The sequence below is a fragment of the Bison bison genome, unplaced genomic scaffold (genome assembly GCF_000754665.1).
Source record: "Bison bison bison isolate TAMUID 2011002044 unplaced genomic scaffold, Bison_UMD1.0 scf7180017857740, whole genome shotgun sequence".
NCBI classification, from domain to species: domain Eukaryota; kingdom Metazoa; phylum Chordata; class Mammalia; order Artiodactyla; family Bovidae; genus Bison; species Bison bison.
Genome location: NW_011488313.1, coordinates 5871 through 19072, shown reverse-complemented (window position 1 = coordinate 19072; position 13202 = coordinate 5871).

Here is a 13202-nt window from a genome sequence, read left to right as displayed (position 1 = left end):
TACATCATGAGAAATAGCTGGACTAGAAGAAACACAAGCTGGAATCAAGATTGCCGGGAGAAATATCAATAATCTCAGATATGCAGACGACACCACTCTTATGGCAGAAAGTGAAGAGGAACTCAAAAGCCTCTTGATGAAAGTGAAAGTGGAGAGTGAAAAAGTTGGCTTAAAGCTCAACATTCAGAAAACGAAGATCATGACATCTGGTCCCATCACTTCATGGGAAATAGATGGGGAAAAAGTAGAAACAGTGTCAGACTTTATTTTGGGGGGCTCCAAGTTCACTGCAGATGGTGACTGCAGCCATGAAATTAAAAGGTGCTTCCTCCTTGGAAGGAAAGTTATGACCAACCTAGATAGCATATTCAAAAGCAGAGACATTACTTTGCCAACAAAGGTTCATCTAGTCAAGGCTATGGTTTTTCCTGTGGTCATGTATAGATGTAAGAGTTGGACTGTGAAGAAGGCTGAGCGCCGAAGAATTGATGCTTTTGAACTGTGGTGTTGGAGAAGACTCTTGAGAGTCCCTTGGACTGCAAGGAGATCCAACCAGTCCATTCTGAAGGAGATCAGCCCTGGGATTTCTTTTGAGGGAATGATGCTAAACCTGAAACTCCAGTACTTTGGCCACCTCATGCAAAGAACTGACTCATTGGAAAAGACTGTGATGCTGGGAGGGATTGAGGGCAGGAGGAGAAGGGGACGACAGAGGATGAGATGGCTGGATGGCATCACTGACTCGATGGATGTGAGTCTGAGTGAACTCCTGGAGTTGGTGATGGACAGGGGGGCCTGGAGTGCTGCGATTCATGGGGTCATAAAGAGTCAGACACGACTGAGCGACTGATCTGATCTGATCTGATATAATATATATATATAAAACATATATATATATAAAATATATATATATATGTTTTAAGCTTGCCAGTAGATCAATAAGGGTGCTTTTATTAGTTGCACTGGATATCTATGCAGTTAGTAGTTTTGACTACATGGTTTATCAAATTCTCTCATGTATAATTTTGATAATTAAGCTTCATGAATTGTGCACATAGGCCCTGAGTATTTTTCGCTCATATCTGTATTCTCAGTTCTGAGGTAAAAGCCTAAACTATAATACAGACTCAATAAATAACCACTGAAGGAATGAATAAGTAAAATGAAACAGCCAATCAGTCAATGAAAAGACTTGCTAAGTTATGGGCTGGATGCAATATCAATTTATACCTCTCCCTACTTTAACAATCTCATTTCCTACTAAACTGGGATATTCATCCCACATTTCATCCACACTATTTTACTTACATTACTTACATCAAACTTCTGAATGAGTTATGCCTTAGTGCCTCCCTAGTAAACACGACAGCCTGAGCAAATCATTTTTAATACTTCTCACTTTTATATGATAAATTAAAACATATAATAATTATTAATAATCATTGTTTTCTTGCAATATTCCTTTGTTTTAAGCAATTAGAATTTTAAAAAATGTATTTCAATTGATATATTTTGCTCAAATAGAACAAGATATTTCTTATATGAGCTTAATTTGCATTTATTTTAAAAATTACAAACCACATTTTGTGTTCTTTTACAGAAATCTAGTTTGCAAACATATTTAAAAATTTTAAATGCTCATGTGGAATGAAAGTAACTTGAGTTCAGTTTTCTTATTTTCACATGATGAGCTATCATTATTTATTTTGAATCAAATGCTCAAACTAGGATATGTGTAGCACACAGAGGTTGAAAACAGTAGCTGCACCAAAAACTGCCTTAAAAAATCCTAATGCTTAATGAGCCAATACCTGAAATCTACATGTTGAAAGCCAACTATTTACTGAGAATTATTCAAATTAGCATCTACATTCAGGCAGATCTTGTTTTTTTCTTTTTTTTAATGTGCTGCTCTTTATTACATGTTGAATGAACTATATATTTTACAACATTGAAGGTATATGGCAATCCTTTCTTGATCAAGTCTATTGGCAACCTTTTACCAACACCATTGGCTCACTTCCAATGTCTGTGTCACATTTTAATAATTCTTAACATATTTCAAAATTGTATCACTATTATACTTGTTATGTTGTCTGCAATCAGTGATCTTTAATGTTATTATTGTCAATATTTTGGGGCACCGCAAAACATATCCCTGTAAGATGGCAAACAATAAATTAAGCATGCATTCTGATTGTTCCATCTCCTGGCTATTCCCCAGTCTGTCTCCTTCTCCTTGGGCATCCCTACCCCCTGAGACACAACACTGAAATTAAGCCAATTAGTGACCCTACAAAGACCTCTAAGTGTCCAAGTGAAAGGAAGGGTTACACATCTCTTCATTTAAATCAAATGCTGGAAATGATTAAGGTTTGTGAGGATGGTATGTCAAAAGCTGAGTTGGCTGAAAGACTAGGACTCTTGTACCAAACAGCCACATTATAAATGCAAATGAAAAGTTCTTGAAGGAAGTTAAAAGTGTAACTTCAGTGAACACAAAAATGGTAAGAAAGTGAAATAGGCTTATTGTTGATATGGAGAAAGATTCATGTGTCTCAAGCGATCAAACCAGTCACAACATTCCCTTTATACCAAAGACCAATTCAGAAAAAGACCCTAATTCTCTTCCATTCTATGAAGGCTGAGAAAAATGAGGAAGTTGCTGAAGAGAAGTTTGAATTCAGCAGAGTTTGATTCATGAGATTTAAGAAAAATCATCATCTCCATAACATAGGAGTGCAAGGTGAAGCAGAAGGGCTGATGTAGAAGAGACAGCATGTTATCCAGTTCCAGATAAGGAAAACCTCAAAGGTGGCTACACTTAACAGTAGATTTTCAATGCAGATAAAGCAACTTTAAATTATAAGTTATCATCTAGGATAGCCAGAGCTAAAGAAGAGGTCAGTGCCTGGCTTCAAAGCTTCAAGGGACAAGCTGAGTCTCTTGTTAGGAGCTAATGCAGCCAGTGACAATAAGTTGAAGCTAGTGCTCATTCACCATCTGAAAATCCCAGGACTCATAAGAATTATGATAATCCACTTTGCCTATGCTCTATAAATGTAACAGGAAAACTTGGATGATCGTATATCTATTTACAACTTGTTTTACTGAATATTTTAAATATACTGTTAATAGAAAAAAATGACTTATTGTAAAATGTTACTGTTCATTTGATAATGTGCCCAGTCACCATAGAACTCTGATGGAGATGCATAACAAAACTCAGATTGTTTTCAAGCCTGTTAACATAAATCCATACTGCAGGCCATAGGACACAAAGTAATTTCAAATTTCAAGTCTTTTTATTTGAGGGATATATTTTATAAGGTTATAGCTGCCATAGATAGTGACCCCTATGATAGATCTAGGCAAAGTCTATTGAAATTTTTCCAGAAAATATTCATCATTCTAGATCCCATTAAGAACATTCTTGATTCTTGAAAAGAGGTCAAAATAGTAACATTAAAAATAATTTGGATGAAGTTGATTACAACCCTCCTGGAAGACTTTGAGGAGTTCAAACTTCAGTGGAAGAAGTAAATATAAGTGATATGGAACTAGTAAAAGAACTAGAATTAAAAGTGGAGCCTGAAAAGGTGACTGAATTAGTATACATCATGACAAAATTTGAATGGATGAGGAGTTGCTTTATTTAGATCAACAACAACAACAAAAGTGGTTTATTGAATTGGAATCTACTTCTAGTGAATATGCTGTGAAGATTGTTGAAATGACAAAAAAAAAGATTGACAATATTACATATGTATGCTAAGTTACTTCAGTTGTGTCCAACTGTTTGCAACCCAATGGACCATAGCAGGCCAGGCTCCTTTGTCCATGGGATTCTCCAGGCAAGAATGCTGGAGTGGATTGCCATGCCCTTCTCAGGGGATCTTCCTGATCCAGGGATTTAACTTGCATCTCTTAATCTTCTACATTGGTGGGTGAATTCTCTACCACTAGTGTCATCTGGGAAGCCCATTTTACATATACTTAGTTGATAAAGCAGGGTTTAAGGGGATTGACTTCAATTACAAAAGAAGTTCTATTGTGGGTAAAGTGCTAGCAAGCAGCATTGCATTCTACAGAGAAATTGTTCATAGTAGAAATAGTCAATCAATGCAGAAAACTTCATTTTTGCTTATTTTAAGAAATTGCCAAAGCCACCTCAACCTTCAGAAATCACCATCCTGATCAGTCAACAGCCAACATATTGAGGCAAAAACATTTATCAGCAAAAAAATTACAGCTTGCTGAAGTTTCAGGTGATGGTTAGAAAGTTTTAGCAATAAAACATTATTTAATTAAGGTAACTACACTGCTTCCTTCCACTCCCCTCCTCCTTTTTTGGGCATAAAGTTAATGCACACTCAGTTGACTACAGTATAGTATGAAGAAAACTTTTTATGTTGTTGTTTTTCAGTTGTGTCCAACTCTTTGTGACTACATGGGCTACTGCATGCTAGTTTCCCCTGTCCTTCACTATCTCCTGGAGTTTGCTCAGATTCATGATCATTGAGTCAGTAATGCTATCTAACTATCCTGTGCAATATCGCTCTTTACAGCATCAGACTTTGCTTTCATCACCAGACATCCACAATCTAGCATCATTTCTTCTTTGGCCCAACCACTTTATTGTTTTTGGAGCTACTAGTCATTACCCTTTACTCTTCCCCAGTAGTATATTGGACACATTCTAATTGTTGGGGTTGGGGGTGGGGAGGTTATCTTCTGATGTCATGTATTTTTGACTTTTCATACTGTTCATTGTGTTTTTCTGGAAAGAATATTGGAGTGGCTTCCCATTTCCTCCTCCAGTGACCATATTTTTTCAGAACTCTTCACCATGACCTGTCCATCTTGGGTGGCTCTGCACAGCATGGTTCACAGCTTCATTGAGTTACACAAGCCCCTTCACCATGACAAGGCTGTGATCCATGAAGAGGAAATTTTATATGCACTGGGAAATAACAATAAAAATAAGTCTGATATTTGCTTTAATGCAGTGGTCTTAACAGAAACAGAAATATATCAGAGGCATGCCTGTAAAATGAAAATATTGATGAATGTGTAGGGAATAAAATATGATAATTTAAAGTTAATATATTTGCATATTAAACAATTCAAAAGTACCTATAACAATTTAATCATTTTAAAACTGTTATAAAATTTGAAATTCTCTGATTCACATGGGGACATTGATTTTTTTTTTCAGTTGTGTGTTAATTTACCACAGATTGCTGCAGGATCACGTAAGTGTGCAAAGAGCTGAAAAAATCCTTTTATTTGTTAATTTAAGGTTCTTAAGAAAGTATAAAACAATTAGAAATTTACTAGCAAAAATAAAGTGCATTAAGCTTCACTGACCTCGTGGGAGGCAGTGGTACTTTTCCAAACCTCCACTCTCAAGATTCTAAGAAATCATGTCCAGTTTAATTGTGGAAAGAGATAAAAGGCATTGAGGTTGAAAGCTGCATTAAAGGGAAGGGTCATTAAAAGAATCAAGTTTAATGTGAAAATAATTCACCAATTCAATTATCTGAGAAAATGAAAATGGGAGTTTCTAGTGTTATTAATGACAATAATGGAAAGGATAAAAGGAACAAAGAGTTTAATTGTGTAGATATAAGAAGACAAGGCAGCTTAAATGAAAGAAGTGGTCAGACTGGTCTAGAGAGTGTTCAAATGATGTATTGCAAGAGAAATTCAACCCAGAAGGGTAAACACATGTCTTAAGAAAAAGGAGCAGCTATTAATCCAAGGTTATGCATAAAATATCATAAAATTCATTACAATAGTCCATAAAGCACTTCATTTTGTTTGTGATTTGTGAGTTAATAAACTGTAACAAGCTTCTCTTCACTAAATTTTGTTGTCATTTACAAGTTACTACTTTACCCAGGGGACTGTCTATAGGTGACACCTACCTTTGTGAGGTGGATTTACTCCTGAAGCTAAAATTAACTGGAACAAGTGCAAACACATAAAATATTTAATAAGCATTTTTTCAATGGGGAAACAAACATTTATAGTTTATAATTTCAAACTCAATCCCATTAGAATAACTAGATTTTAGAAAAAAATATATAATTGTTTCAGAAGTAGTGCATGTTTAATGGGAAAACACTTTAAATGTGCAATTAAAAAGCCTTTAAAATTACATTTATTTCAACGACAGAGGCATACCATTCTAAATATTTTAATGCTTATCCTTCTGGTCTCTCATTTAAGGAGATAGATAGATAGATACTTAGTTAAAATTATTATTATGTTCAGCACAATATTTTGTAACATACACTCTAGTGTGTACATATGGGCTTCCCCCGTGGCTCAGCAGTAAAGAATCTGCCTGTGATGCAGGAGATGTAGCAGACAAGGGTTCAATCCCTGGATCAGGAAGATCCCCTGAATGTGGACATGACACCCCACTCCAGTATTCTTCCCTTGAAAATCCCATGGGCAGAGGAGCCTGGTTGGCTACAGTCAATGGGGTCACAAAGAGTCAGACACGACTGAAGCGATTGAGCACCAGCACTGGTATGTACATATAGTGCCATGTATGTACTGTTGATGTAAGACAAAGAGATAGCCAGATAATTCTCCTGAAAAGATGGGTTTATCTGGGGTCACCAGAACATTATCATTCAGGATCTGCAACCATACTGAGCCACCTACAAGTTCCTATGTGGTAGGTGCAGAACACTTTAGAAGAGGGCTTCTGTAAACAGCAGTCAAAGGTTTTTCTTTGGCTGAATCTTTGCAAAGAGGAAAGTTCTTACAGTTGAAAGAACATGAGGGCATGAAAGCTCCCCCTGCTAGGCTTCTGGTTGTATTTGAGATTTTTATTAAATATTTTACATTTCCCCCTTTTGATTGAGGTGTTTCTCTGAAAACATCACCAATCAAGAGCCATCTTTTCTGGTTTCAGACACTTTTTATCCTTCTTGTAGCATCTCATGTAGGAAGTGCAAACACTGGAAACCTATTGAAGTCACATGGGAGTAACAAGAGGTATAGAGGGAGCACTCTCAGCACTTATCATCTTAAATTGATATGTTATCCAGGGCATAGACCCTGGAGATCACTGAAGCATTACTGCACCATGAAAATTTGGTGATAAACTTCGAACGGCCCTGGGAAAAGTGTCATCAGATGCATCTGATTCAGTTCCAGGAAACCTTTAATTTCAGATCACCGAATGATGTGCAGGTTCAGATGGGGTTTTGTACTTTGTTTAGGTGAGTCATGAGAATCAAAGAATCTATTCCCTGGATTTCATGGCACGGGAATTAGTTAGTAGTACCTAATTGGAGCCATTCCAGCAATACCGAAGAAACTTTTTCTGGGAGTGTCTTTTCTAATAGGAGAAATCTCCAGGTTGCTAAATGTGATGGTTAAGGTCTTCCTTTCCTGAGGGTATACCCTGAAAATATAGCTCTACCAAAACATGGTTATTTACTATAGAAGTGATTAGCCCTTTGCAGTAATGAAGTAGGTGTCCTTTTATCAGTTGTGGATCAACAGAAGCAGAAGCCAAGGTCATTTTGTGTTCCGTGACTAGCTCAAAGAATGAGAGATTACAAATTCTCATAAAATTATAAGAAAGATTATATGGTAATGCTTTTGGCCAAAGTATTTGGAAGATCTCTGCACTTTTAGTCAACTGAATCCTAATAATGCTGTTAATGTGTTCAAAAAAGCCAGAGGTTTGAGGATGGGAAGCTGAGCAAAATTGTGTAAAACTAGCTAAACAGCACAGATTTGTCAAAGCATCTGGCCAATAAAATGACTTCCTTCATCACTATGAAGTTCAAGAGGAGTTCCCCAAGGATGGATGATATTTTGTAAAAGGACTTTATCCACAGAAGATGAAGGAGTTTGTCTGCAAGCGGAAGCTTCAGTCCAGTGTAAAAACATACATATGATGGCTGAACCTATTTATATCCACATAAAGAGGAAGTTATATGAAATCCACTTGCCAAACCTCAAATTGCCCATTAGACTGTTTAAAATTTCCAGGAGCAGTGTGAACAAGCTTCCCTGGGCTGTAATTGAGACAAATAGAACAAAGAGGTAAGCACTTTTTGCATCTTTGTTAATGTTTTCCCACAAATATTGATCTATGAAAGCTATTGTTTGTCAGTAGAACAATAGTTTAATGCATGTACAATTGTGAGGAATGGGAATTTTGGAGTTTCTGGTATAAATGGGTTGTTATTTGATTCAAACTACAGCTTTCTCTTTTTATCAAATAAGCAATTCTTGAATTTTCAATCTTGTTTTTTTCTTTCCTGAGGTCAATTATTGGGTTTCTCTAGAGAGTTTTTATAAATTACAGTTTGGGGAATCAGCCCTTTGGACTATGATAGAAGTTGATCTACAGTTGGTCTCTTTAAGGCCTCTATCTGTGGAAGTGTCAACAAGCTCAGTAGTCTTAGCTTCCAGGGTCAAGAGTCTAGAATGTATCAGAATGTTAATAATAATGAAAGTGGAAGATAAAAGTACTGTATTCAATAATTCCTGAACATAGCAGACATTTTAAATATTATTTCCTTTGGAAGTAAAAACAGCTATGTTGCTTTAATTAATACATTACAAAGTCATGAACTACTCCAAAAGCATATATACTATCAGCATAAATACTGGTAGTTTTGTCCTTGGTTAAAGTACAAGTCCCAATCAAGAATATACAATTCAGTCTATTGGGCCAAAATAGCAATAGGTAAAGGAGCTTTTTCAACAACATCAAAAGGAGCTTCAATGACATACCCAACACAATATTTACCATTAGCAGCTTTTAAATAAGAAACATCAGTGATCCACAATAAGTCACTGCTACCAAGAGGAATTTCCTGTGTATCATCATGAGGAGTCAGAAGGTGATCCATCTGCATTCAGCAGTTATGACAGACTTTGTTGGTGGCAGAACAGAGAAGAGTAGTAGGGTTAAGGTTTTTACAATATACAAGGGTTATTCAAGGAGCAGTTAGCAAAATGGCTTCAGAGTAGGAAAGACAGCTGGATGAGAAATGTTCAGGGCAATGAGATTTCAGGAACTTCTGCTACCTAAGGTACAAAGATGTTTAAAGAGGGTCCCACAATGATTTTGTTTTCTTGATAGCTTAACCAGAAGGTTAGTGGTCATAATGGTTCTAAAGTAAAGAGGAATCCCCATGCCACAGGGTTCAGTTGCTGGCTATAATATCCTATGGGTTGATGGTAGTCCATGTGTATCTTCAGGTGACTACCCCCAAGGACATTCTCTTCCTTTGTATAAACTAAGCTGAAAAGCGAACCTGACAATGGGATGTCTGAGGGAAGATGTTTCATCAAAGTCTCCCTTAAGATTTTGTCATCCAATTTGTCCCTTAAAATTGAGTTGGAGCTGTTTTGTATTTTTTAGTAAAACATACAAAGATTTGGCCATAAAAAGAAAAATCTGGGAGCCAGTTTTGGTAGGGGCCATTTATCCCAAGAAAGCCTAAAACCTAACTCTTAGTCTTGGGTTTTGGGAAGCCTAGGGAACTATGCTATCTGTCCAGATCTAGGGGTATCCTCTGTTTTAATATCAGGTGCCCTGGATATCAAATCTGTTTTTGGTCGAAGTGCAATCTTCTTTTGTCAACCTTCTGTCCCTTTAAGACTAAAAGCTTTATCAAATGTATACTATCTTCCTGTGGGGAGGATTTTTCTCGTGAGTATGAAAGCAAAGAACCAAATTCTCTATATATCACAACAAATTATAAAACTGAGGGAAATTTATAATGTAAGAGATCAGCCTTCAGTATTTTGGAGGTCCAGATGAATTGTTCTTCTTTCCAAAAGAAAGTCAGCTTTATCAACTGAAATAATAATAAATAAAATGCATAAATTAATTACAGTAAAGAATTTGTTTCAGATGATAATGGATGTTAGGAATGCATGATGCTTAGGAACAATAGGGCTTTGAGGATTTTCAATGTTTACTGCTCAGACATCCTGGACAAACCTTCACCTTTGGCCCTTATTATTATTATTTTTTCCTCACTAGTAAAATAGAAGTATTACAAGGAAGTGTATAAGGTGTAATGAAACCTTGAGACTTGTGATCTTCTGTTATGGGCTTTATGACTTGAAGGGCTTATCTAGTTCTAAGATATTGATTAATTCTGGCAACATATTTTGACAGATCTAGTTGAATCTTGATGGGAGGTATGCTGTGAATTTTGCCAATATCAGCTGGAGATTTTTCCTGTAAGGAGGGTGGTAGCTGATTCAATAGGAACAAAAGATCAATGTATCCAGAATTTGTTCTAATATAGTCAGAGATGGAACAAATGAAAGTTGTCAAAAGATCTATGTCGGAGAATGCTTTGCCTATGTTCTCCTCTAGAAGTTTTAAAGTTTCTGGTCTTAACTTTTAAATCTTTAATCAATTTTGAGTTTATTTTTGTGTATGGTGTTAGAAAGTGTTCTAGTTTCATTCTTTTACAAGTGGTTGACCAGTTTCCACAGCACCACTTGTTAAACAGATTGTCTTTAATCCATTGTATATTCTTGCCTCCTTTGTCAAAGATAAGGTGTCCATAGGTGCGTGGATTTATCTCTGGGCTTTCTATTTTGTTCCATTGATATATTTCAAAAGATAATTTAATCCACCTGGTTGCTTACTCTGATGACTACTCTCAAATTCTAAAATCATTTCCATTTTTGGTAAAAAGAAATACAGACATGATATTTCTCTAAGAAATCTTAGTCTAGTAAGAGGGTAGGGATGGAAGAACTAAGAAGAAAAGCATGTGTAGTTCTAAAGGGTCTAATCAAAATGGTATAGTTTCAGAGACAGAATTATCTTGGGTTAATTAGAGATCCATACTATTTGAACTTTGAGGCAGGGGCTGTTCTATAGCAGTGGGGTTGAACACCAAGACTGTAGTTTTATTGTCAATTAGACATTCATCCCCAGTCTGGAGAAAGGTTTCTCCACGCTGATTAAGAGGGAAAATTAGGAAGACCCCCTGTATCTCTTTGAAGCTCATAACTGAGAATTGGGAGAACACTAGAAAGGTTTGCTAGAGGGCTGAAGGTGCCTATAATGTTTGAATTTGTAACAATCTCTTTTCAATGTCCTGCTCCTCACAATAATAGCAGAGACTAGGACAATTTCAATTTCATTTAAGAACTTTGATTTGCTGGAGTTGAAGATCAGATTTTGGAAATTTTCCTTGGAGCTGGAGAAATATAATTTGTCAAACTAAATCTGAAGTAAAAGTAGTTTATTACTTTATCCAAATCCTTTTTAATAGAAGGGAAAGGTCCTGATTCAGCCATTACTAAAAATGAGTTCAAAGCCACTTGAGTGAAAGGAATTTCTGAAGACTGGAATTTTTCTTAAAAACAATCTGAAGTTGATTGTAATATTTATGAACAGGTTCATCATATCTTCATGTGCAAGCTTAAATTTTGTTAAAATAGACAGGCTTTGGAAAAAGCCTAAGAATTGCCCTATGAAATCACCTACTGGTTGCTTGAGTCTGATCATATGGTAAGTAGTTAACAGGCTTATTTCCAAGTTATAATTCCACAGATCTTTCAGGATTTCCCCAATTAATGTCTCTTTTCCACTTTTGAGCCTGGTTTTCACTGAAAAGCGTGTACATTTTCTGATATATGCCAGAGAAGTATTGTTGATATATTTGAATGGCTATATTGCATTTCCCAGCAAATCTATGACTATCGTTGGTTACTTTGGGAAAATCATTGACTATGACTCCCAGTTCAGCTTTAGTCCAGGGAAGATAAGAAATTAAGTGTTTATCTCTAGTTCCTCAGAAGGCTTAATTTTTAAATGGACAGATTATGATAAACTCAGAGGAAAAGGGAATGGGGAGAATTTCAGAGAAAAAGATTCAGTAAAGACTGAGGTGCTGAGGGTGTAGAGGAAGTGTAGGCAACACAGAAGGGAAGGAGGAAATGGTGTCAGAGCCAAAGCATGACACATAGAAGCCGAGGAAGAATAATCAGAGCCTTTAGGACTCATTTTATCTTATTCAATTGTTCATTTGGCTCAGTTAATCTTAAAATTGTATTTCATTTATAAATTATTTTAAACTCCTGACAGTATCTGAAAGTTTCAAAAATGCCAATGTAAGTAAGCATTCCACTCAGTTCTTGAAATTTTTGAGATATTGTAGTTAAAGTTTGGGAATTTTAAAAGTTCTTCATAATGGTCATTTACATTATAAATTACTTTTGATCAGATGGCTCCATTTAGTTAGAAAGGCACATGAGGAAGAACCATGGTTTTTTAAATGCAAAAGTTGTTGGAGTATCTGTATATGTATGTGTAGCATCTTCAAAATATTTAGATGATTGGAACTCCATTTTTTTTTAATAAAGTAAAACATTATTTTTCAGCTCAAATAGCTTACAATGCAAAGTGCTTAATTCAAACAGCTTGCAACTCAGCCTGCAGACCTCATGCCAGTCAGTTCTAAGGAAATAGCTTGGTCATGAAGGGGCCTGTCCAAGGGCTTCCCAGACATTTTCCACAGGACTCCTAAGGAATAAATAGTCTGCAAAAGCAGCACAGCTTTACTGAAGCAACCCCTGTCCCCATAGGAACAGGGCACCTCAGTCAATTTCAAGTAAAATAATCCAGTTTCAAAGTCAGACCAATGTGCCAAATGAGTAGCACATACAGAGCAGATTTTAACCAGAAAGGCAAAACCATAATAAAAATCTTGTATAAAGACTGGAAACTTCAAATGCAGAGGTTGTAAGCTTGGATCCTGGAGAAAGATGCACTTTCAAACTCCAGGATATGTGAGAAAAGCAATAAGCTTAATAGACACAGTTGCGAGTACTACATCTGTTTACACACCAGCCCTAGATCTTGTGGAAGTCCTTACTTATCCCTGTACAGACCACTAAAATGTTGACTAAAAACAAAGAGGCTGCCAGATATTTCTCTAGCAAATGTAGGTTTATTTGGGATGAGCAGAGACTTTCATTGTGGGGTCAGCAACCATGGTAAGCCACATGCAAGTTCCTGCATGATAAGGGAAGGAGTATTATTTTATCAGGGAAAAGTGAGATGGGAAGTTATAGTAACAAAGAGTCCATGGCTTTTCATTGGCTGAATGTTTGCCTGGAAAGGAGAGGAGTCTTTCTTCTTTCTCTTGGGTTTCTGTTATCATCACAGTGTGAGAACTCCCCAT